The sequence below is a fragment of the Scyliorhinus torazame genome, chromosome 4 (assembly GCF_047496885.1).
Source record: "Scyliorhinus torazame isolate Kashiwa2021f chromosome 4, sScyTor2.1, whole genome shotgun sequence".
Lineage (NCBI taxonomy): Eukaryota > Metazoa > Chordata > Chondrichthyes > Carcharhiniformes > Scyliorhinidae > Scyliorhinus > Scyliorhinus torazame.
This window is the reverse complement of record NC_092710.1, coordinates 157,543,216-157,565,991: the sequence shown is the minus strand read 5'-3', so window position 1 is coordinate 157,565,991 and position 22,776 is coordinate 157,543,216.

Here is a 22,776-nt window from a genome sequence, read left to right as displayed (position 1 = left end):
CAGCCGTCTCCGTGCCGGCCTGCGGGCAACATGGCAGAGCCTTACAGGGATCTGGCGCGGAGAAACATAGGCCATCCCCGGAATTAGCCCACCCGCCGATCGATTGCCTCTGGTCGCGGGCCTGGCCACCGTGGGGGTCCCCCCTGGAGTTGGCTCCCCCGCCCTCCCACCAGGACGGCCCCGCAGCCAGAATGCCGAGGTCCCGCCGGGTAGGACCATACGCAAACGATGCTGGCAGGACTCAGTGGAACTCAGCGGGCTTTCGACGGTCCCCAACCAGCGCCGGCGCGATTCTCGCTGATTCTCCGGTCGCCGGTGAATTGGCAGCCCGGCGTTGGAGCGGCATGGCGGGACTTGCGTCACCCCCCCCCACCGCCAATTCTCCGACCCGGCCCGGGCTCAGAGAATCCCGGCCCATATCTCTTAAAAAGAAACATCTGCCAGGAACCAGTCGCTGACTGTTGCCAGGCAGAATACTGTCCCTGGCCAACGCACCGGTTGCCGACTAGCCAATGGAACCGATTGGTACCTAAGATTCATCCAGCACTAAAATATAAAATCTAGGAATCATAGAATTCACAGTGCAGAAGTAGGCCATTCGGCCCATCGGGTCTGCGCCGGCTCTTGGAAAGAGCACCCTACCCAAGCCCACACCTCCAACCAAGCCCACACCCCACCCAACACTAAGTGCAATTTTGGAGACTAAGGACAATTTATCACGGTCAATCCACCTAACCTGCACATCTTTGGACTGTGGGAGGAAACCGCAGCACCCGGAGGAAACCCACGCACACACGGGGAGGATGTGCAGACTCCGCACAGACAGTGACCCAAGCCGGGAATCGAACCTGTGACCCTGGAGCTGTGAAGCAATTGCGCTAATCACGATGCTACCGTGCTGCCCGAACACACTATTCCGGCAAGCACTCTTCTGCTTAAAGGCACATTCTAATTCTGGGTCCACGGATTAAACATAATAAAATAAAATAAAATAAAATGGAACAAAGGAAGTAAACACAAAGGACTCTTACAAACTTGGTTGTAGGACACTTCTTATTTTGCCCGGACATCTAAGGCTCTGATTCAAGATGTGTACAGCTAGTTTGGCACAACACGAGAATTAGACAAGCGTGTTCTTGCATGCTGCTATAAGAATCTCTTTAATCTCAGCAGTCTATAAGCCTCTAGAAAGATCATTGGTGCAGTCATGCATGAGCTTTTGTTTGCAGATTATCAGCTGGTTTTACACAGTAGCAAACAAGTTTGGCATTGCTATAAGTCTGAAGAAAACAGAGGTCATGTACAAGCCAACCCTCGGAAAGTCAGACAAAACCAACGATTAATGTCTACAGTACTAAACTAAATGTTATCAACCAGTTCACATTTCCAGAGTGCCAATATTAATAGACAATGAAACACTTTAGTGCACCAAAAAAACAAAACAGCTCTGCATTTGAAATACTGAGGAACCATGCCTGAAATCATCATGGAAATCAAACTGACAGCAGAACTGAAAGCCTATAGGGCTGATATCATCATCATCCTTCAATATGCATGTGAGATCTGTGTTGCACATAACATTGTCACATTGAGTAACTTGACAAACACCCATATTCTGACAACTAATAAAAAGCCACGCTATGATGTATGAGAAACCACCGCAAATAAAATCAGCTGCTAACCAGGTTTTATTTGGACAACAATCAATATGCCTCATAATGATGTCAAGTAGCACGCCACAGAAAACTTTTACTCTTTATTTGTTCAAAACTAAACTGGTGATAAGATTGGCACAGAGCACGGGTGAGATCACGGAGTTCACCAAGGTTAATTTTACAGCTGTGCTTGGAGCCTTGCTCATTGAGGCTGTGGCTCAGGACGTTGTGGGTGACACTCGTTGGCTTTTCATTTATTAATTCAATTTACATAAATCATGTGGACACCACCTGCAATTTTTAACATCCATTTCGAGACAGATGAGGCTCCCTGTAAAAAGGTCGATTTCATGGAATATGCCCGCTGATGTCGACACAACAGTATTGAGAAGGCGCAACAAATTTAATAACTAATGCCTGCACTTGTATGACAAAACAGAAGTAAATGTGGACTTTCGAAAGAAAACTTTTCCAGGCCCACTTTCTGCACTAAGCCTGAGTGACAGCTAATGTGCTTGCAGAACTGTGCTTATCATTTTATAAGAAAGATGAGATGGCGACAATGTAAGAATCTCTCAATTTCTGTCCATTAAAACTACTTTCCAATTTTACAAATTACAGGTATGGAGCCACTCTGAAAAGTTGGATTGTCTGGTCAAAAATCAAAGGTGGCAATTATCATTGCTATGTGAATACTGCTAAAAGAAAAAACGATAATGGAACATCCAACTTTCATGTCTAGCTGATAATGGCCAGTGCACTCTGGCATTGTGATAAATGGGGCGTGATTCAGCGGATCAAAGTTAAAGTCTGGTTTGGGTGCGTTTCGCTGGGAGTTTTTTGAAGATTGCGTTGGCAAGGTCATGGCCTGTATTCATCGGCACTTAGTGCCAAAAATGACCCCCACGAGATACTCACATTACTGACTCCCTCGCCATCTGATTTGCCACATTCACACCTCAGCTGCTTGCCACTAAGATGGGGGAGCTGCTGTTAAACACTCCCTCACCACTCACTCCCAGTCAACACAGAAGCATAGCAACGCGCAGACCATCTCCTTTGCTTTGGGGATGCCGACCCCACAAAGCTTTCCGACACTGTAGATCAGAGGCAGGGAACCCTGGGCGGGATTCTCTGACCCCCCGCCGGGTCGGAGAACCCCGGGGGGGCAGCGTGAATCCCGACACCGGCTGCCGTATTCTCCGGCGCCAGTTTTCGGGTGGGGGCTGGGTTTATGCTGCACCGGTCAGGGGCCATTGGGAGCGGCCCCCCCAGCAATTCTCCGGGCCCCGATGGACCAAGCAGCCGTCAGTTCCTAGCCAGTCCCACCGCTGTGAAGTGGACATGGTCCCACACAGCGGGACCTGGCTTGTAGGCCGTCTAGTCCTCAGGGGGCGCGGGGGGATCCGGCCCCGGGGGGGCCCCCACAGTGGCCTGGCCTGCGATCAGGGCCCACCGATCTGCGGGCGGGCCTGTGCCGTGGGGGCACTCCTTCCTTCTATGCCAGCCTCTGTAGGGCTCTGCCATGGCCGGCGCGGAGAAGAACCCCCCTGCACATGAACAGGAACACGCCAGCCGATCTGCGCATGTGCAGACCCACGTCGGCGGTTCTGTGCATGCGCCAACTCACGCCGGTCCTTCGGCGCCGGTTGGCATGTCACCAACCCTTCCGGCACCGGCCTAGCTCCCGGACGCCAGCCTGACGCCGGAGTGGTTTGTGTCGTTCTTGGCACCGGCGTCGGGCCACCCCGCCAATTGTGGGAGAATCCCGGCCCCTAGTCTCCTGAGGGGGTTGGAGGATCAGCTGCAGTGTGAGCAATGCCACCTGGAAGGCAGTCGCAAGGAGGACCACCGTTTATTTTTGGCAGTGAGCAACAACCTCCAACAAGCTGCAAGGGTGTCATCATCTCTTGCCTGGCATCAGTTCTGCCTGCCACCCTTCAAATTGCCAAACTCAAAATTACCTCGTGCCCCACCCCCAATCCACATGCTGAGACCTCGCAACCTACCAAATCCAATCTACAAGCTTGTTCCTCAGCAACCCCTGACACCCACCACCACAACAAACACGACATGTCCAGGCTCAGTGTCCATAGATGCTGCCTGCTATAGACCCCCCTCCTGACCCATCAAGTGTGTGGCTCACAATGCCCTCTCTTTGTCCCTTGCAAGAGAAGATAGCACATAATAAATGGGAAAGGGCCAAGACAGGGAGGGATCCCAGGGATGCAAGCCCTCACCCATATGGGGAAAGGACCCCAGAAATTGTGGGGTTGCCCGAGGAGAGAGCAGACATCAACAGTTAGGTTTGGCCTGCGCCAGAGAGGTGAGCATCCACTGCCCCTTCACCCAGATGACCCGTCTCAAGTGAGTTGTTCATGTCAGACAAAATGAGCCTTCCCTCTCAACTAACGGCATGTCTCGCAGCATCTCCATCTGATGAGACCGGGTCAGCTGCACCTTCCACCAATGCAGAGACACACACCTCATGGCTGACATTAGTGGACAAGCTTCTGGGGCAAAATTTGGTGAGCACCACACAGTTGCTGATGCATATCAGTTGGAGGCAGGAAAATCCAAGAGAGACAACAGTTGGAGGGCTGGTGGATCCCTGAATACAGCTAGGTCCCAGCTAGATGCCACGCCTCTGAACAACTTCCTCCCAGAGCTGATGCAGGTGATAGGACACAGCCATGAAATTCAAGAGGGGATGTCAACAACATTCCAGTGACTGCAAAGCCTGATTGGATGAGTCCCAAATGCTTGAGGTGCGGGACATGGTGCCGATAATGTGTGGTCAATAATGCTAGAGTGGCAAGCGCATGGAAAACCTGGAGCACAACATCTGAACATTGAGTGGTGATGCCCAAGGCACAGCTCAGCCTGTGGCAACCATGGCTGAGGGCTCGACATAATGTTCCAGACACTGAGGGACATGTCCCAGGTGCAGGCATGGCAGAGAATAGCCCAGTCACGGAGGACCATCGCTGAGGCCGTCGACACCATGTTGCAGAAAATGGGAAGCCTGCAAGACTGGCAATGCTCGGTGAGTCAGAGGCCTCTGGAACTTGCTCCTGCTGTCCCTCCATCCCATGGAGTCCCCCGTGGCCCTATGCGCACCGTCATGGAGGAGGAAGTGCTGGAGGCCAAACCGGGGTCTGCCACCAAGGAGACGACGGCAGTCACCAGTTCTTCCGAATCCCCCCTCATGACACCGGTGTGTCTCAAGGACAGCAGGCAGAACATGGTGGCACCGGTGAGTCAGACGGGGCCCTCCGGCCCCAGGTCACCAGAGGATATCTGCCAAGGCCAGAGGGCATGGAAAGCAGCAGACTGCCTCCACCTCAATGTGCATCCTGGTGGGGGTTGTTGAGCTCATGAACCCAACCTCATCCTCGGAGAATCTGGAGACGATGAGGGCCTCCCTGGTCCTCCTCGAATGTGGGACTCTCGCCACTGTCCTCCATCTTCCACCCTGGCACTACCAGGTTGGCACTTCCAGGGTGCCAGATTGGCACTTGCCAGTGTGTCCGGTGCCATGCCCTGTCCGTGATTACCCGGAGAACTCCAATGGCTTGCAAAACCCCATGAGCGACCATCACGTCTAGTCTCTATTTGTGGGGACCTGTACTAATTGGCACCTGGGTGGCTCCTCGCTGGTGCGGCCAATGACTCCCAGGAGCTGGGAGAATACGGCCTGAACCTGCCTGTGCATATTTAGATGAGCATAATGGCTCATTTAAATATCATTACCTGGATCACCAGTGAGGGCCGGATCCAGATTGCGCCAGGCGTCACAGATCGCTGACTCACGCGCGTTATTGTGCGCAATGCAAACCTGTTTTGGGGTGCTGCCGCAATGCTCCCGCTGCAAAGAAATCAACGCTGGGCACATCACCGTGAGAAAATCACCTTTGGTTCGAGGAACGGGTTTTCTGGTTGAGACCATTATTGTTCCTAAATAGTTGAGATGATAAGTTATTCTGAACATGCTATTAGAAGCTCTTTTTTACCATGAGAATCTATAGTTGGAAAAACGTTTATTAAAATTTGTTTTTAAAATTACTTTACCAATAAAATTACAGTAAAGAGAAGTGTCAATTGTAATAGGTCTATTTTAATTTTGTTTTTTTCCATTGAGACATACATTCAATACATATATATTATTTATTACATGTTCAGATTCTACCTTCTACCAGGCACGCTTAGCGTATTTGGTTTAGAAATGTCAGATTTTCACCTTATGGCTTCCAATAGTTTCCATTTTAGGAGAGCTCCATTAATAAATGTTGCTGAACCCCGGACGAGACTATTAGCAATACAGCTGTCAGGACACTAAAAGTGGCTTCAGGGATATAAAGAATAAACCGTCATATCCCCACCCTCTATTGATATCCACAATATTGATACATGAGGGTGGACTAAGGGTGGAGCCATGAAAGACAAGCAGCGGCAACTATGTGAGAGTCAGAATAAAACTGTAGAGCTAACCCTCCTGCAAGTTGTGGCCAGGGAAAATGAATGCTCTGGGAATAAAGCTGTATCTCCACCCGCTTTACATTATTCGAGATTTCCAGTGCCTCTCCCAAGACCTTCTCTCATCTTCCGGGCTGAAGTTTCACCTGATATCAATCATAATGATAGGTGTGGAGATGTCTTACAAAGATCATTAAGATTAATGCTTGAAGCTAAACATGAGACGAAAAGGCCAGTCTTCCTTTTAGGAGGGAGAGGAATTGTGCTCTTCGGATGGGTGGAGAGAAGGATTTACAGAGATTATGAGAAACAGCAGGAGCGTAGATGCTGGTGATACGACATGATAGATTCTGTTTGAACTAAAACTGGATTTAGCAGCATCAATAGTGTATAAAATTCCTTATTAAATGGGTTTTCTTCTCAAAAAGACGGAAATTCAGAAGAAAACATTTGCAATTATATAAATCTTTCACAACCTCAAGGCTGCTTCACAGCCAATGGGTGCTGCTGAATTGTAATTCAGATGATAATTTGCACAATGGACTTTGTCACAAACGAAAATAATGAGGTAAATGAATAGGTCATCAGCTTTTGCAATTATTTTGATTAAGGACTAAATATTGGTCAGTACACTGGGAGAACTCCCTTGTTCTTATTCACCCAGTATGATGCATTGAGTTGGGGTCCTGAAACGCCGTTGGTATCCATGTGCTGCAGAGTGGACAAGATGGCGGCGTCTGGAGGTCCTGGGGATTACAAAATGGCGGTGCCCATGGAATGCACGATGCGGGGGTGGAGCAAGATGGCGGCACCCATGAAATGCATGTGTTGTGCAGGGGAGAAGATGGCGGCGACCATTGCTCACACATGGCATGGCGGGGGGGAGAGGAGGATAGCGCCGCCTATTGTCCGTGACCGGGGAGGGGTGGGGGCGACCGCGGCCGCTGAGCGGGCCTGGCACACCGCTGAGAAATGACCCTTCTTCCCGCAGGCCTTACAAAGGGCAGCGCGGGCCGGAAAGCGTTGGCAGGGTTGTTTTTGCTGGCCGCAAAAATAGCATCGGAGCCCCCCAGAGATCACTGGCTGGCACGTAGCGCAGGCGTATTGGGTGGGTAGCATCCCTGCTGGGGCGGCTGCCTGTGGGGCCCATGAAGCATCAGAGGCGTGGGCCACGCGGTTGGGGGCGTAGAACTGGACATTGCACAGGGCGACCGTCATGGAAAGCGCTAGTGTTTTAGTCTCTACGAGGTCGCGCGTGGCCCCTTCTAGGAGCCGCTGCCTGACAACATCAGACCCAATTCCAGTTACAAAAGCATCCCGCAGAAGGAGATCTGAGTGATCCTTAGCTGTAACGTCCTGGCAGTCACAGTCCCAAACTAGTGGGATCAGGGCCCTCCAGAAGTCCTCGATTGACTCACCAGGTAGTTGAGTACACGTTGCGAGCTGTTCTTCTTCTGCTCATAATTTTCTTTGAGTCGAGTCATGGCATCAGCGTAATTGGGCGCATCCTAGATCAGCGGGAAGACTCTGGAGCTGAGTCTGGAGTACAATATTTGAATCTTCTGAGCATCTGGAACAGGGGTCGGCGCCGCGTTGATATAGGCTTCAAAACAAGCTAGCCAGTGCTGGAAGTCCTTTCTGGTGTGTGGATCCAGCTGCAGGCGATCTGGTTTAATCCGGAGGTCCATCTTCTGAATCTGATACTAATAAATTGAGGCACGATCAATTTGACTGGAGACGAAGTTGAATCCAAACTGAGGCTTTAGTCAAATTGATCGTGCCTCAGGATGAAGGGCCAGTTGAAATGAAAGTCAAAATGTTTGTGATCGTGCAGCACTCCCTCAGGACTGAAGGTATTGTGATCAAGTCTCTGGGTTAATATATCTGTGGTTGTGGTTATAATATGATATTTTAATTTTCGGGCAGACTGGGGGAAAGTGAGTGCATGTCTCCTGATGCGTCAGGAAACTAGAGGCCCGTTAAAAAATCCTAGATGGCCTCCTTAGCCTGTGCCCAGCAAGAGTCTGAATGAACCTTCAATTTCCTGCCTGGCCTGTGGGGGGTGGGGGCATTTGACCTACCTGGACCCCTGGACCCACGCACCCAAAATGGCCAACATTAGGATCAGGGTGAGGAAACCAGAATGCTGACCGGCGTTGTAACTTCCAGGCCTTGTCTGCCTCTGTTCCTGACACCAATCTGCCCTGAAAATTCAGCCCAAAGTGTATCATGATAGCACTTTTAAAACAACAGGCTGGATTTGCACTGCACTGGCAAGGAACAGGAGTCGACAGGCTTGTTTTCGGGTCAGAAACATGCCGGAACACCCGACTGGATGGCTGGCCGCCGCTCAGCCCCGAGGTTCCAGTCACGTGATGTGGAGGCGCTCCTGGACGCAGTGGAGCAGAGGAGGGACGCCCTGTATCCCGGGCACGGCCGCAGAGTTGCCCCACGCCACAGCCGGCGTCTGTGGAAGGAGATGGCAGAGTCCGTCACCGCTGCGGCCCTGACACGACGGACAGGCACCCAGTGCGACAAGAAGGTGAACGGCTTTGTCAGAGCAGGCAGGGTGAGGTGAGCCTCGCCCATATCCCCCCCTCCCCCATATCCCCCACTCCCCCATATCCCCCCTCCCCATATCCCCCTCCCCCATATCCCCCCTCCCCCATATCCCCCACTCCCCCATATCCCCCCTCCCCCATATACCCCCTCCACATATCCCCCTCCCCCTCCCCATATCCCCCCTCCCCCATCTCCCCCCTCCCCCATATCCCCCCCACCCCCATATCCCCCCTCACCCATCCCCCATATCCCCCCTCCCCCATATCCCCCTCCCCATATCCCCCCTTCCCCATATCCCCCCTCCCCATACCCCCCTCCCCCATATCCCCCCTCCCCCATATCCCCCCCTCCCCCATATCCCCCCTCCCCATATCCCCCATATCCCCAAGTGAATCCAGCCCTAACCTTAACCTCTGCAATGCACGCGCAACCGATGGCGTGCATTCATATACCTGCCTAACACTGTTGCCTTTTACCCCTGCCACCACCCCCACCCACCCCCCCGCCACAGGAGAAGCGCGCACACAACAATAGGGAGCATGTGAGGACTGGAGGAGGCCCCGCTGATGAGAGGCCACTGACCGAACACGAGGAAAGGGCCCTGGAACTGGCTGGAGGACCTGACGACCGTGAGGATGCTGATGCAGAGGTCGGGAGCGTACTAGCAAGTGAGCTACCGACAGCCCGTCCCCATATCCCCCCTCCCCCATATCCCCCCTCCCCCATATCGCCTGATCACTGCCTGCGTGTCTAACCATGCATGCTTCATTGTGTATCACAGGAGCAAACGTCGAGGCACCCATCCCCGCAGATGCAGACCGCCTGCAGGATGCCCCTCGGAGGCCACGGGAGACGGAGAGACCCGGACCCTCCGGCATGCGACGCCCGCAGGATGCCCCTCGCACACCACGGGAGACGGAGAGACCCGGACCCTCCGGCATGCGACGCCCGCAGGATGCCCCTCGCACACCACGGGAGACAGAGAGACCCGGACCCTCCGGCATGCGACGCCCGCAGAATGCCCCTCGGAGGCCACGGGAGACGGAGAGACCCGGACCCTCCGGCATGCGACTCCCGCAGGATGCTCCTCGCACACCACGGGAGACGGAGAGACCTGGAGCAACAGGGAGACGACACCCCCGTCACGTGCGGGAGCGACGACGCAGGCGTGTGCCACCCAGCGACGAGGGGGTCAGCCACAGGCCCCCGTCATATCCGAGCCAGGACACCACTACCCAGGACGCCACTACCCAGGACACCACTACCCAGGTCACCCCTACCCGGGACAGCACGACCCAGGAAGTCGAAATACCGGACAGTGACTCAGAGTGGATGGGTGGAGACGAACCCCCAACCCAAAGTGCCTTGGACTCAGAGTGGGACGAAGAGCACGACACAACGCCACTGCTGTCACCAACACCCTCCACCATCGCAGAAACACTCACCTCGGTTGGGCACTTTAGTGATGAGGCGTCTGCTACACTCACTGGTGCGCACAACACAGCCGTCCCGGTACAGCAGGTGGAGGTAGGAGCAGCAGAGGGGCCGGGCGGTCGGAGGGCAGCCCAGCCCAAGCGAACATCTGCCGCCCAGATGAATCCCGGGTTCCTGGAGTTTCCACACCCACACATAGATCCGATGCAACCACCGACCCGGAGACGAGCGAAGAAGGTGACGGCCGGCTTGCGGCGGCTGCAGTCGCAGGTGGAGGAGTCCACCCGCGTCCAGGAGCTGGAAGTGGTGCCGGTCATGCGTGCCACCCTGGCCGACACCGCACGGGTGGCGTCCGCGGTGGAGGCAATGGGTGCGATGGTATCAGACATGGGGAACGGTTTGCGAGGCCTGGGGCTTTCCGTGCAGGCGGCGTCTGTGGCCCAGGTCATGGCTGCCCTCTCACAGGAGGCCATGAGCCAGTGCCAGCACCAGATGGCAGAGGCGCTCAACACCGTGGCCCAGTCTCAGCAGGCCATAGCCCAGTCTCTGCAGGCCATGGCCCAGTCTCTGCAGGCCATCGCTGAGGGCATCGGCGCCAGTGGCCATGTGCGAGCCGGCGTCGCACTGCCACAGACAGGGTTTGCCAACCCCCTGGGCTCCATGGCTGCAAACCTGCAGACCGCTGTCGATACCAGCATGGGCCTCCAGGACTGGCAGCGGCAGATGTCGGGGGGGCGTGGGATGGCCAGTCCGTTCGCATCCCCCACCCATGTAGAGGCCTGGGGGCCATCGGGCACCCCGAGGGAGGAGGAGGTGGTGTGGTCCGTCCCGGGTCCCCCCTGTAGGGGAGGTCCGGGAACACTGCGACACCTCGGACTCCCCCCCTTCCATCCCAGGTGCATCGGGTGGGCAACGGGCAGGACAAGCTGGCAGCTCGCCATCCCAGTCGCCCGGGCCGCAGCCTGGCCCATCTAGGCCAGGATGCCCCAGGAAACGGCCGCCAAAGGGATCCAGTGTCAGTGGGCAGGAATCACAGGAGTCCACCTCCAGTTCTGCTGTACCGTCTGGGGAACCACGTAGACGTAGTCAAAGGGCCCGTAAGGCCAAACAATTAGACACTGAGTAAGTTGGCACGGGTGCAGGGCACAGATGAGTTTTAGGGGCTAGGGCACGTGCATGAACTCGTTTGGTTATTAAAATCAATGTTACACCTACAGAAGCTGCCTTTGTGCTCTGTCCAAAGCGTGCGGGGGTGTCATGTACGTTGAGCGCAAGTGTGTGTGTGAGGGGTGGTCTTACCTCAGCCCCAGGTGAGTCTGCCCCCTTCCCCCTGGGCCGCCATCAACATCCCCCCGGGCAGAGGACGGGACCGTGCGCTGCAGTGTCACAGCCGCATGCAGGGATGGTCCGGGTGGATGGTGGTACTGTGGCCATGGGTCAGACATAGTCCAACGATATGGAGCCAGGAGCTCACCGCAGGGCGGGTTGTCATCATCCTCCATGGCCTGCAATAGACACGCGTCCACCCGCAACTGTGTGAGCCTGGCCGTTGTGCCGCAGGTGGATCGGCAATGGGGGGGGTGGTGTGCATGCGGGTGGGGTGGGTGGGGTTGGGGAGGGGGGTGAGGGTGCTGGGTGGGTGGATGGGTGGGGGGTGTGGGTGGTCGGCTGTTGCCATGGTGTGCGGTCTGTGGCCTTATTACCCGATTCCCACGCCCATCTAGTCAGTGAAGCGGGCGGCTATCAGTCTGTCCGGTGCCCGCTGGGCCAGCAGGTAACGGTGGACAGTCACCCGCCTGTGTCTAGCCCGTCTGCCCTGACCATTGCCCCCATCTCCCTCATCTGGGGAGGACTGCGCCTCTTCCTGCTGCTCCTCCACTCCGCCCTCCTCTGCCTGCGGCACATCGCCCCTCTGCTGGGCTATGTTGTGCAGGACGCAGCACACCACAATGATGCGGCCGACCCTATCTGACCGATACTAGAGGGCGCCCCCAGAGAGGTCCAGGCACCTGAAACGCATCTTCAGCACGCCAAAGCACCTCTCTATCACTCCCCTTGTCGCTACATGGGCATCATTGTAGCGGTTCTCCGCCTCATTGCGTGGCCTCCGTACAGGCATCATCAACCACGATCGCAATGGGTAGCCCCTGTCGCCCAGCAACCAGCCCCTCAGCCGGGGATGGAGTCCCTCGTACATGCCGGGGATGGATGACCGCGACAACACGTATGAGTCGTGTATACTGCCTGGGTAACGGGCGCAGACTTGCAGGATCATCATGCGGTGGTCGCAGACCACCTGTATGTTCATCGAATAGGTCCCCTTCCTATTGGTGAACACGGCCCTGTTATCTGCAGGTGGCCGCACGGTGACGTGCATCCCATCGATCGCGCCCTGGACCATGGGGAACCCGGCCACGGCAGAGAAGCCCACGGCCCGGGCCTCTTGGCTGGCCCGGTCCACAGGGAAGCGGATGTAGCGGTGCGCCATGGCATATAGGGCATCTGTCACTGCCCGGATGCACCGATGCACCGATGTCTGCGATATGCCGGACAGGTCCCCACTCAGTGCCTGGAATGACCCCGTTGCATAAAAGTTCAGGGCAACCGTAACCTTGACGGACACGGGGAGAGGGTGTCCCCCGCCAGTGCCACGCGGTGACAGATGTGCCAGCAGGTGGCAGATGTGTGCCACGGTTTCCCGCCTCATCCGGAGTCTCCTCCTGCATTCCCGGTCCGTGAGGTCCTGGTATAACTGCCGGGGCCGGTACACACGGCCGCCCTCGGGTGCCTCCGTTGCCGTGGGGCTGCGACGTCCTCCTCCCCCTCCTCGTCCTGTCGGTCAGGTGTCCCTCCAGCCTGTGCGGCTGCCGCCTGCCCCTCTGCGGCAGCCTGCGCCGCCTCTCTGGCACGCTCCTCCTCCTCCTCATCCAGGGCAACATGGACATTAGCGGCTGCCGCCACGGCGGCCAACATCGCTGGATGATCGGAAAACATGACGGCCTGGTTGGGGTGGGGGGGGGGGGGGGGGGGGGGGGGGGGGGGAACGACGACATGTCATCATTGCCCATATCCCCTCCTTCCCCCCAGCCAGGTGGCATGGACTGCATGGGTCCAACTGTTGGAGGCTGGCACCTGGCCAGGTGGACCAACTCACTTGCCCCCCATCCCCCTCCCCGGCACGGACCCCAACCTCCTCCCCGGCACGGTCCCCCCCCCATCCCCCTCCCCGGCACGGACCCCAACCTCCTGCCCGGCACGAACCCCCCCCCCCCCATCCCCCTCCCCGGCACAGACCCCCCCATCATCCTCCCCGGCACTGTCCCCCCCCCCATCCTCCTCCCCGACACGGACCCCCCCATCCTCCTCCCCGGCACGGACCCCAACCTCCTCCCCGGCATGGACCCCCCCCCATCCCCCTCCCCGGCACGGACCCCCCCATCCTCCTCCCCGGCACAGACCCCAACCTCCTCCCCGGCACGGACCCGCCCCCCCATCCTTCTCCCCGGCACGGACCCCCCCCCCCCCCCACCCCCATCCCCCTCCCCGGCACGGACCCCAACCTCCTCCCCGGCACGGACACCCTATCCTCCTCCCCGGCACGGACCCCCCCATCCTCCTCCCCGGCACGGACCCCATCCTCCTCCCCGGCACGGACCCCCCCCATCCTCCTCCCCGGCACGGACCCCAACCTCCTCCCCGGCACGGGCCCCCCCCCATCCTCCTCCCCGGCATGGACCCCCCCATCCTCCTCCCCGGCACGGACCCCAACCTCCTCCCTGGCACGGACCCCCCCCCGCCCCCCCATCCTCCTCCCCGGCACAGATCCCCCCATCCTCCTCCCCGGCACGGACCCCAACCTCCTCCCCGGCACGGACCCCCCCCACATCCTCCTCCCCGGCACGGACCCCCCCATCCTCCTCCCCGGCACGGAACCCCCTCCCGGCACTCCCCCGGAGCCCAGCCCACTCTAACCACCCCCCCCCGCCGCACAGACACACACACAACCCGAGACACACCTCTCCCCACACATTCAGACTGCGGCCACGCCATCGCCTGCCCAGCGGCCAACCCCCCAGGCCGTCACTCACCTCCTCGCTGGTCGGCGTGAACCTGGAGCACAGGTTCACGCCGATGAAAAGGAGGTTTGATTTACGTCGACGTGAACGGTCATAACGTCGACGGGACTTCGGCCCATCCGGAAGGGAGAATATCGGCAGGCCCAAAATCGGCTGCCTTGCGCAGACCCGTGCCATTCTCCGACGTCAGCGGCGCCATTAACGCCCCGCCAACTTTTCTCCCTTCGGAGACTTCGGCAACCGGCGGGGGCGGGACTCACGGCGGCCAACGGCCATTCTCCGACCCGCTGGGGGGTCGGAGAATGACGCCCCATTTATGTATGCCAATGGAATAACTCCTCAGAGCAAGAAGAAACATAAGTATCTGAATCCTATTATCCAGTCAATGATTTAAACGCATGAGATCCACCTGACTGTTAGCAACCTGAGATGCCAAAGAAAGCCCAAATACATTATCAGAAAATTAAATACCGAGGTAGATAGCAGAGTTTAGAGCACTGAATTTAACTGGTGTTGCAAGGCCAGTAGAGAACTTAGAGAAACTGGATGCTGCAGGCAAATAGAAAGGGAAGTCATATAATACAATTTTTACAATAAATTGTCATGGGTTTGGAAACATGACAATTCCATGAAATGTGATGGAACACCCATTATTGTTTCATTGTTATTATAATACCATAAAATCAGCAGAAACTTGGTGAGAGGCACATTGTCTTATTTTGCACCATGAAGCAATTGTTTTCCATGGACAGCTGCAGCATTTTTTAGATTTACAATTTAATCCAAACCAATTCAATTCACACAGCTTCCACTTCTCAGTCTGACTTTCATTTTATATCCAACAGTCATGTACCATGTTTTTATTGATACTAAATAAAAATAATACATTATGCTGTGTATATATTGCAGCTGCCTTTTCTCACACACAGATACTTGCTGATGTATTTGCTTCAATTCAGAGTTTTCTTTGACACTCTCATTCTCTACCACGCACACGATCATTCATTTTAGCACTTGGTGCATTATTTGCAGAACCTACTTTGTTGAGCTTCGTAAGTGCAATCACTAATCTATAAAAGCAATAATTTCTTAGCTTGTTATCTGGCAACAATTTACAGCTTGTTTGGAATTGTGCAGAGGTTTTGAGGCAAATTGGTAGGTATTGTAAAGTCATGTGATGCGATTCACTCAAGTAAATAAAACACGGAGGGGTGGGATTTTCCAGCACCCAATGGCCTGTTTCCCAGGGGTGGAGATGACTCACCATTGGTCACTGGTGGGATCCTCTGCTCCCGCCAATGTCTATGGCATTTTGCGTGATTCATCCATCCCACTACCGGAGAACCCGGCAACTGGGCAGGCCTTTGGCAGAACTAGAGGATTCCGCCAGTGGGAATGACAGGAAAATCACACCGATAGTATATCACCTTTATTTCTATTGCTTTTTTAGCTTGTAATAAAGTGGAATCTTTCCTGGTGTGATATTTTGATTGGCTTTATTTGTTTTAATTTTTGTTTGACTGCCAATAAGAATCAGTCTATGAATTTCAACAGAGAAGACAATTAAACATCCTGAGACTAAATTAAAAGAAGCAAATTTTTTCATTCCATAACTAAGTCCTCTGGTGGTCGACCAAGGAGAATGGTGGGGGCGGCACAGTCGCACAGTGGTTAGCACTGTTGTTTCACAGATCCAAGGACCCTCGTTTGATTCCCGCCTTGGGTCACTGTCAGTGCGGAGTGTGCACGTCCTCCCCATGTCGGCATGGGTTTCCTCCGGGCCCTCCGGTTTCCTTCTACAAGTCCTGAAAGATGTGTTTGTCAGGTGAATTGGACATTTTGAATTCTCCCTCAGTGCACCCGAACAGGCGCCGGAATGTGGTGACTAGGGGCTTTTCACAGTAACTTCACTGCAGTATTAATGTAGGCCTACTTGTGACACTAATAAAGACTATTATTATAAATTCATGCCAAATTGCACAATGCCAGCCTCGTTAACCACACAGTTGGGGAAGGGGGGTGGTCCCTACATTTCATACAGTGAAAAGGGCTGAACCATGCGATATTAGCACTCCTGCTGAATTAAGTGGAGGCCAGGAGAGGCATCTTCCAGCCACAGGATGGGGGAAGGAGGCTGAGCCATCAGATGAACCCGGCATGAGATAATATTTTGCGGGTGGTCAGTGCCCAGGGCCTCTCCCAGAGGACTGTCCGGCTGTGCTAAAAGCACATGAGTGACCTCCTCCGCCAGGGAATGAGTAACCTCAACTACTCACACTGACCTCACTGGGCCTTAGTGGAACATGATAAGGTGATGCCTCATAGCCCCACTGCAGTCCATCGTGTCTGCAGGTGGAAAGGCGACGGGAGGTCTGTGACCCTCCACACAGAGATCTCACATGCTGTCTGAGAGATGTTGGGGTGGCGGGGGTGCGGGTTGCTTACACATTGAGGGCACCAGCAAGCACCACTATTGACATCCCTCTGAGAGCCTTGGGCGGGATTCTCCGAGCCTCCTCGCCGAAATCGGCACAGGGGCGGAGAATGGCCTGGAGAATCGCCGCTGATCGTGCACACGCGATCCATGCGGCGCAGGTAGGGGAGCCATTGACAGAGCCCCCTCACCCCGCGATTCACCGACGACAACTGGCCGTGTTCCCGACGGTGTGGTTCTAACCACGTTTTGCCTGTCGGGATCGGTCAGCGGCGATTGTGGGCTCAGTCCCCAGCCGCCCTGGTGTGGGGCAGGGAGATCCTTCGCCAGGGTGGGGCCTCAGGGACGGCCAGGCTAGCGATCGGGGGCCACCGATCCGCGGGTGCACACGAACCCGGGGGGGCTGGGGCTATATTTTCGGGGCCAGTTCGCGTTGTGAGTCCGCCATGTCGCAGGGGACGGCTGCCGAAGGCCGCCCCGCCGTGCACATGCGCAGACTCCTGACAGGAAGTGCAGGGCCCCGTATCGGCAGGCCAAGCTGCGTGGAGCACTCCGGGGCCCTGCTAGCCCCCTTCAGGTAGGACAATCATTCTGGACTTTCTTCAAGAAAGGCAAAAGGCAGCCATAATAATTGACCGTCCTTGGAAAAGACATCAATTCTGAACCACTTTTATTGCCTGTTTGTATCTTTGAGAGTATGTAATCCCTTTGCTGCAACTCTGAAACCTAAATATGTGACTTCTTCAGCTTGAAATGTGCACCTTTCTTGCTTTAACAGAATACCGGCCTCTTTAAACCTCTTAAGGACTTCTTCCAAATTCGCTTTGAATTCCTCTGGTGTAGCCCCCGTCACTAGGACATTGTCCAGATACACGACAATCTTCGGAATTCCTTGCAAGAGGCTGTCTAATGTTCAATGGAATATTGCACAGACTGACAAGATGCCAAAAGGCAATCTTGTATCTTGGAACAAGGCTTTATAGGTATTTATAGTCACAAATTTTCTTGACTCCTCTTCCAGCTCAAACGTACACATAGCTTAAATTTGACTTGGTGTATTTAAGGCCTCCAGATAACTTAGCAGATAAACCTTCTATGCTCGGTATGGGATATTTATCTTCTAAGCCGTCCTGTTCACCGTCATCTTCTAATCACCACAGATTTGGACTGTGTGGTCCGGCTTCAACACTGGGACGACTGATGCTGCCCATTCTGAAGACTGTACCGGACCCCCAGGTACTCCAGGCACTTCAACTCCATCTCTGCTTATTGGGATAGAGCATAAGGATCAGTCGAGCATGAAAATAAATTGGTGTTGCTTCTGGCTCTACGTAGATCTTTGCCTTCACACATTTGGTGCATCCTAACTTTCTCTGGAAGACCTTGTAGTATTTCTGTAAAAGTGCCAAGAAAACCCTGAGATACTAAATAATTCTAACCAATTCAATTTGATTTTCTTCAGCCAATAAGGCTTGGCTTCTATCCCTCTATCAATGGTAGCTGGGCTGACAGCTATTGGGATGATACTGGTATCTTCAGTGTCTCTCCAGTATAGGTGGTTAAGGTAGCCAAATTAATGCTGAGATTCACAGACTGCAGCCCTCCCTGCAGGTGCTTAATTATCTGCTCACCCACTACTGTGGCAGCTGCCCTGTGTTGACCACTATTTTGAGTGGAATGCTAGTGACTACATGAGTGATCTCAATGGGGAGTGTTTTACTTAATCTCACCCTGTTACGATTGTAAGTGTCTGACGTTTCTTCAGGGTCTTCCTCAAGCTTGTTGACTGGAGTCCCCGTTGTTATTTTTTTGGGAACTTGACTTAGACTGTCTGCAAATTGCCTCTCTTATTACATTTGAAATGGCTGAATTCTTTGTACCTGCATCTGCACTTAGAGTGTACGTCCCACAACGGTAATAAATTCTCTAAGCTTTGTGACTGCCTGCCACTTTTCTTCTTTTTAGTCTCCACTGCTCCCTCTCTTCGGGAACCTCAAACAGCCATCGCTTCCCACCATAACTGGTTCACCTCACTTTGAAATTCAAAAAGGCTCTGCTCACTGCCTTCAGTTGCTTGAGTCAACTCAGCTACCTTGTCTGAAGATCTCTTGGTTTCTGCCAGCACGTCTTCTGAATATTTAAGTTGTTGATGCCAGAGGCCAACCAGTCACTCAGCATGTCACTGAGAGAACTACCAAATTCACAATGTTCAGACATTTGTCGAAGTCTGGCGATGAAAGAAGTCCGGACCCTCCAGAGATGTGAAGCCTTGTACGAGGTTGAATGTTTGTGGGCTGCAAACAGTAAGTAAAATTACGAGTGAAAAAGTATCGAAGCCTTTCGACATATTGACCCCAACTTTCAACCTCCAGATTAAGCAGATTACTTTTTCTGAACAGTGCATCGATTTTCGTAGCATCCCCACGGCCACACTTTCATTCCCACCAAGGTACAATCTCCTCACAAGGAGGAGAGAAAAAAAGCCAATCAGGGAATGGGAATCAAATGCCCCTCCTGTATTCTAAACCCACCCAGGAAGACCACCACCCACAGTCCAGCAATGGCACCACTCGATTCTGTCATGATTAAGACATGGGCCGGGATTCTCCCCTACCCGGCGGGGCGGGGGGTCCCGGCGGGATGGAGTGGCGGGAACCACTCCGGCGTCGGGCCGCCCCAAAGATGCGGATTTCTCCGCGCCTTTAGGGGCCAACCCCTCACCTTGAGGGGCTAGGTGCACGCCGGAGTGGTTAGCACGCCGCTGGCCGGCAGGAAAGGCCTTTGGCGCCACGCCAGGCGGGGCCGAAAGGACTTCGCCGGCCGGCGGAGGTCCGTGCATGCGCAGGACCGTCAACGGCTGCTGACGTCATCCCCGCGCATGCGCGGGGGGGGGTGTCTCTTCCGCATCGGCCATGGTGAAGGATGTGGCCGAGGCGGAGGGAAAAGAGTGCCCCCACGGCACAGGTTCGCCCGCGTATCGGTGGGCCCCGATCGCGGGCCAAGCCACCGTGGAGGCACTCCCCGGGGCCAGATCGCCCCGCGCCCCCCCCTCCCCAGGACCCCGGAGCCTGCCCGCGCCGCCAGTCCCGCCGGTAGGGTAGGTGGCTTGATTCACGCCAGCGGGACTGGCATGACAGCAGCCCATCGCGGGCCGGAGAATCGCCGGGGGGGGGGGGGGCCCGCCGACTGGCGCGGCACGATTCCCGACCCTGCCGAATGTCCGGTGCCGGAGAATTTGGCGGCCGGCGGGGGCAGGATTCATGCCGCCCCCCCCCGGCGATTCTCCGACCCGGCGGGGGGTCAGAGAACCCCACCCCTGGATACTAATAAGAAGGTGATGGATAATAGGTACACGGCATATCTATCATGACTAAGCTAATAAGGTAATAAGAGTTCCTGAAACACTCAGGTTGAAGTAGACATCCCATACAGTGTCCCAATATTAGCAACTTCCCTTCAACAGGATAAGACACAACAAATTCAGACAAACAACGCCATGCTAGGGAAAGAGACCAGATTAAAGCTTTGAAATTGTCTGAGTTGCAGAACATCAGTCTAAATCCTTGTCCTTCAAGGTCATGACAAAGACTAAGGCAGCGGTAGGATTATCGAAAGACTCAGCGGAGTTGTTGGATATAACCTTTATCGTCACAGGATAAAGCACAATATCATTCACTCCAGCTGCCTTGAGTTGACTTTGAAATTTATCGAAGCCAAGATGCTTTATTTGCATCAACGTCAAAAACCCCTGGAAGGAGGAAATCCTCAGTCCCTCGTGGTGCTTCTCTCTTTTAAAATAAATTTAGAGTACCAATTCTTTTTTTCCCAAATAAGGGGCAATTTAGTGCAGCAGTGACCCCGATGCCACTTAGGAATTTCCTTTGCTAAACCTGCTTTTCTTTGTCGTTCTATGTCACACCAGGGTTCGCAACTGAGAGCACCTCTGAGATCGTAGCACAATTTTTAAAGGGCACTCCGCTCCCAGACAGCTGCTGCACCCCTGCCCCTCTCCCCCTTCCCTCCCCAGAGCTGCCAGGGCACCTCCGCCTACCCTAATCACTGGTAAGGGTTCCCCCCCCTCAGACCCCCATTCAACACCATCCTTAAACTCCCCTCACTCCCTTGTCTTTCTTCAGCCCCTCAAGTAACAGTCTCACCCCCTCGGTACTCCCCACTGGTGTGGGGGTGAGGGTGGTGTCGGGGTGAGGGTGGTGGGGGGGTTGGTAAACATGACACGGGGAATCGCAATTCAGCGGGGTCGCACTTCCTCACCCGTGGCCAAGCTCCGCCTCAGCGACCTCCCGTTCCTCCAGGCTGCCAAGCACGTCCAGGGTCCTCTGCTCCGCCAAGGTGAGAGGTCGCATGTCAAGCGGTCCCCTCTTGACTTCTACCAATCCCGGGGGTTGTGTGCAGCCTTCTTCTGGGGAGAGGGGGGAAAACAGAAAATGACAGTGTTAGACGGTTTGACTCATGCAGCCCAGAGGGTGGATAACTGGTGGCCTCAGTGACCAGGGCACCTGCCGAAGGTGGCCAGTATGGGTACCGAGTGGTGCAGGGTGGGGGTTCGACTGCCTTCCAGGTAGGCGGGGGGGAGCGTGTCGGGTTACGCCCGTGTGGGGCGCGGGTTAGTGCCAGGGCACAGTGTTGCCTACTCACCCTGGTCGCTCTGAGGAGATTGTGCAGTTTCTTCCGGCACTGCTGACCCGTCCGGATGGTGTTGCACATGACGCTCACAGCCTCTGCCACCTGCGCCCAGGCATGGCGAACAGCGGCAGCTGGCAACCTCCTTCCCGGGCCGGGTACAGGGTCATCCGCCGTTCCTCCCTCGCATCCAAGAGGGTCTCCAGCTCAGCATCGGTAAACCTCAAGGCTACTCTCCTTGCTGCCATCTTGTTGGCTGGGATGGTGTGTGCCGGGAGTGAAGTGTGTATATGCGGCTGCAGCTTGTCAACTTCCTGATGGTCAATCGCAAAACTGGCGAATCCGGCACTTTTTCTCATTGGAATCAATTGTGTTCCATGTGGCGCCGGTGCTAGCCCCATAACAATAGCAGAATCAGTCCAGATGTGGTGCCAGTTTTTCTGTCGTGAAAGTCGAATTCTGCGTCGGCATCAACACTTAATCACAGAAATGAGAATCTCTCCGCTGTTGTTGATGCCGACACGGAGTTCGTGGACATTCACGACACCAAAACTGGCACCGAACCTGGACTGATTCCGGTGCTGTTGAGGGGCTAGCAGCGGCACCACGTGGAGCACAAACGATTCCAATAAAAAATGGTGTGGGATTCACGGGTCTGTGATTGACACTCAGTAGCCTGACAAGCTGCAGCCGCACCTACGTACTTCAATCCGCACACACACTCATGCCAGCCAACAAGATGACACTGGTTGTGCTGGAGCGCCCCCATAGAGATGATGGGTCTGCTGGGGCCAGAAGGGGGTGGCCTGGGGGTACACCTATGTGACCCAGTGTGGTGATGTGCATCAATGTAAATGCATGTAGGCTAGCTAGACACTAGAAGGAGCACCAAAGACATCACACACACACACTCTCAACCAATAGATCAGGTAGATAGGACAGGACCAATGGACACTCACGATACACACGGAGGTGACACAACCACAGGGGGGCATTACACCAACCCATATATAAAGGACACCACACACATGATCTGCCTCTTTCCAGTGGAGACAGTCAGTGAGTAGAGACACAGGGTTGATTCAATATTACACCCACCACGTGGATTGCAGCAGCTGGTTAGTCAGTCTGGGTAGCTATAGTAGGATTAGCAGTAGTGTCGAACCCAAGTAATAGAAGTGTAAATAGTTTAATAAACGTGTTGAAGTTATCTCCACGTCTGAACGTTCCTTTGTCAAGTGCACCACAAGGAAGCCACTTATGTTACACCTACAACATAACAAATCATGGTACCAGGACTGAACTGTTTCAATCCGTATAGCCATACCTCAGCGTACAGTAACAACCAGCAACGATACCCAGGCAAGATGTTCGAGATCCGGGTTCCGCAGCAGCTCCAGTGCCACGGCAATCTCCACGAAAACTGGCGGGCATTCCGGCAGAGGTTTGAAATCTTCCTGGTAGCTGCCGAACTAGAAGACCTGGCCGAACCTGAAAA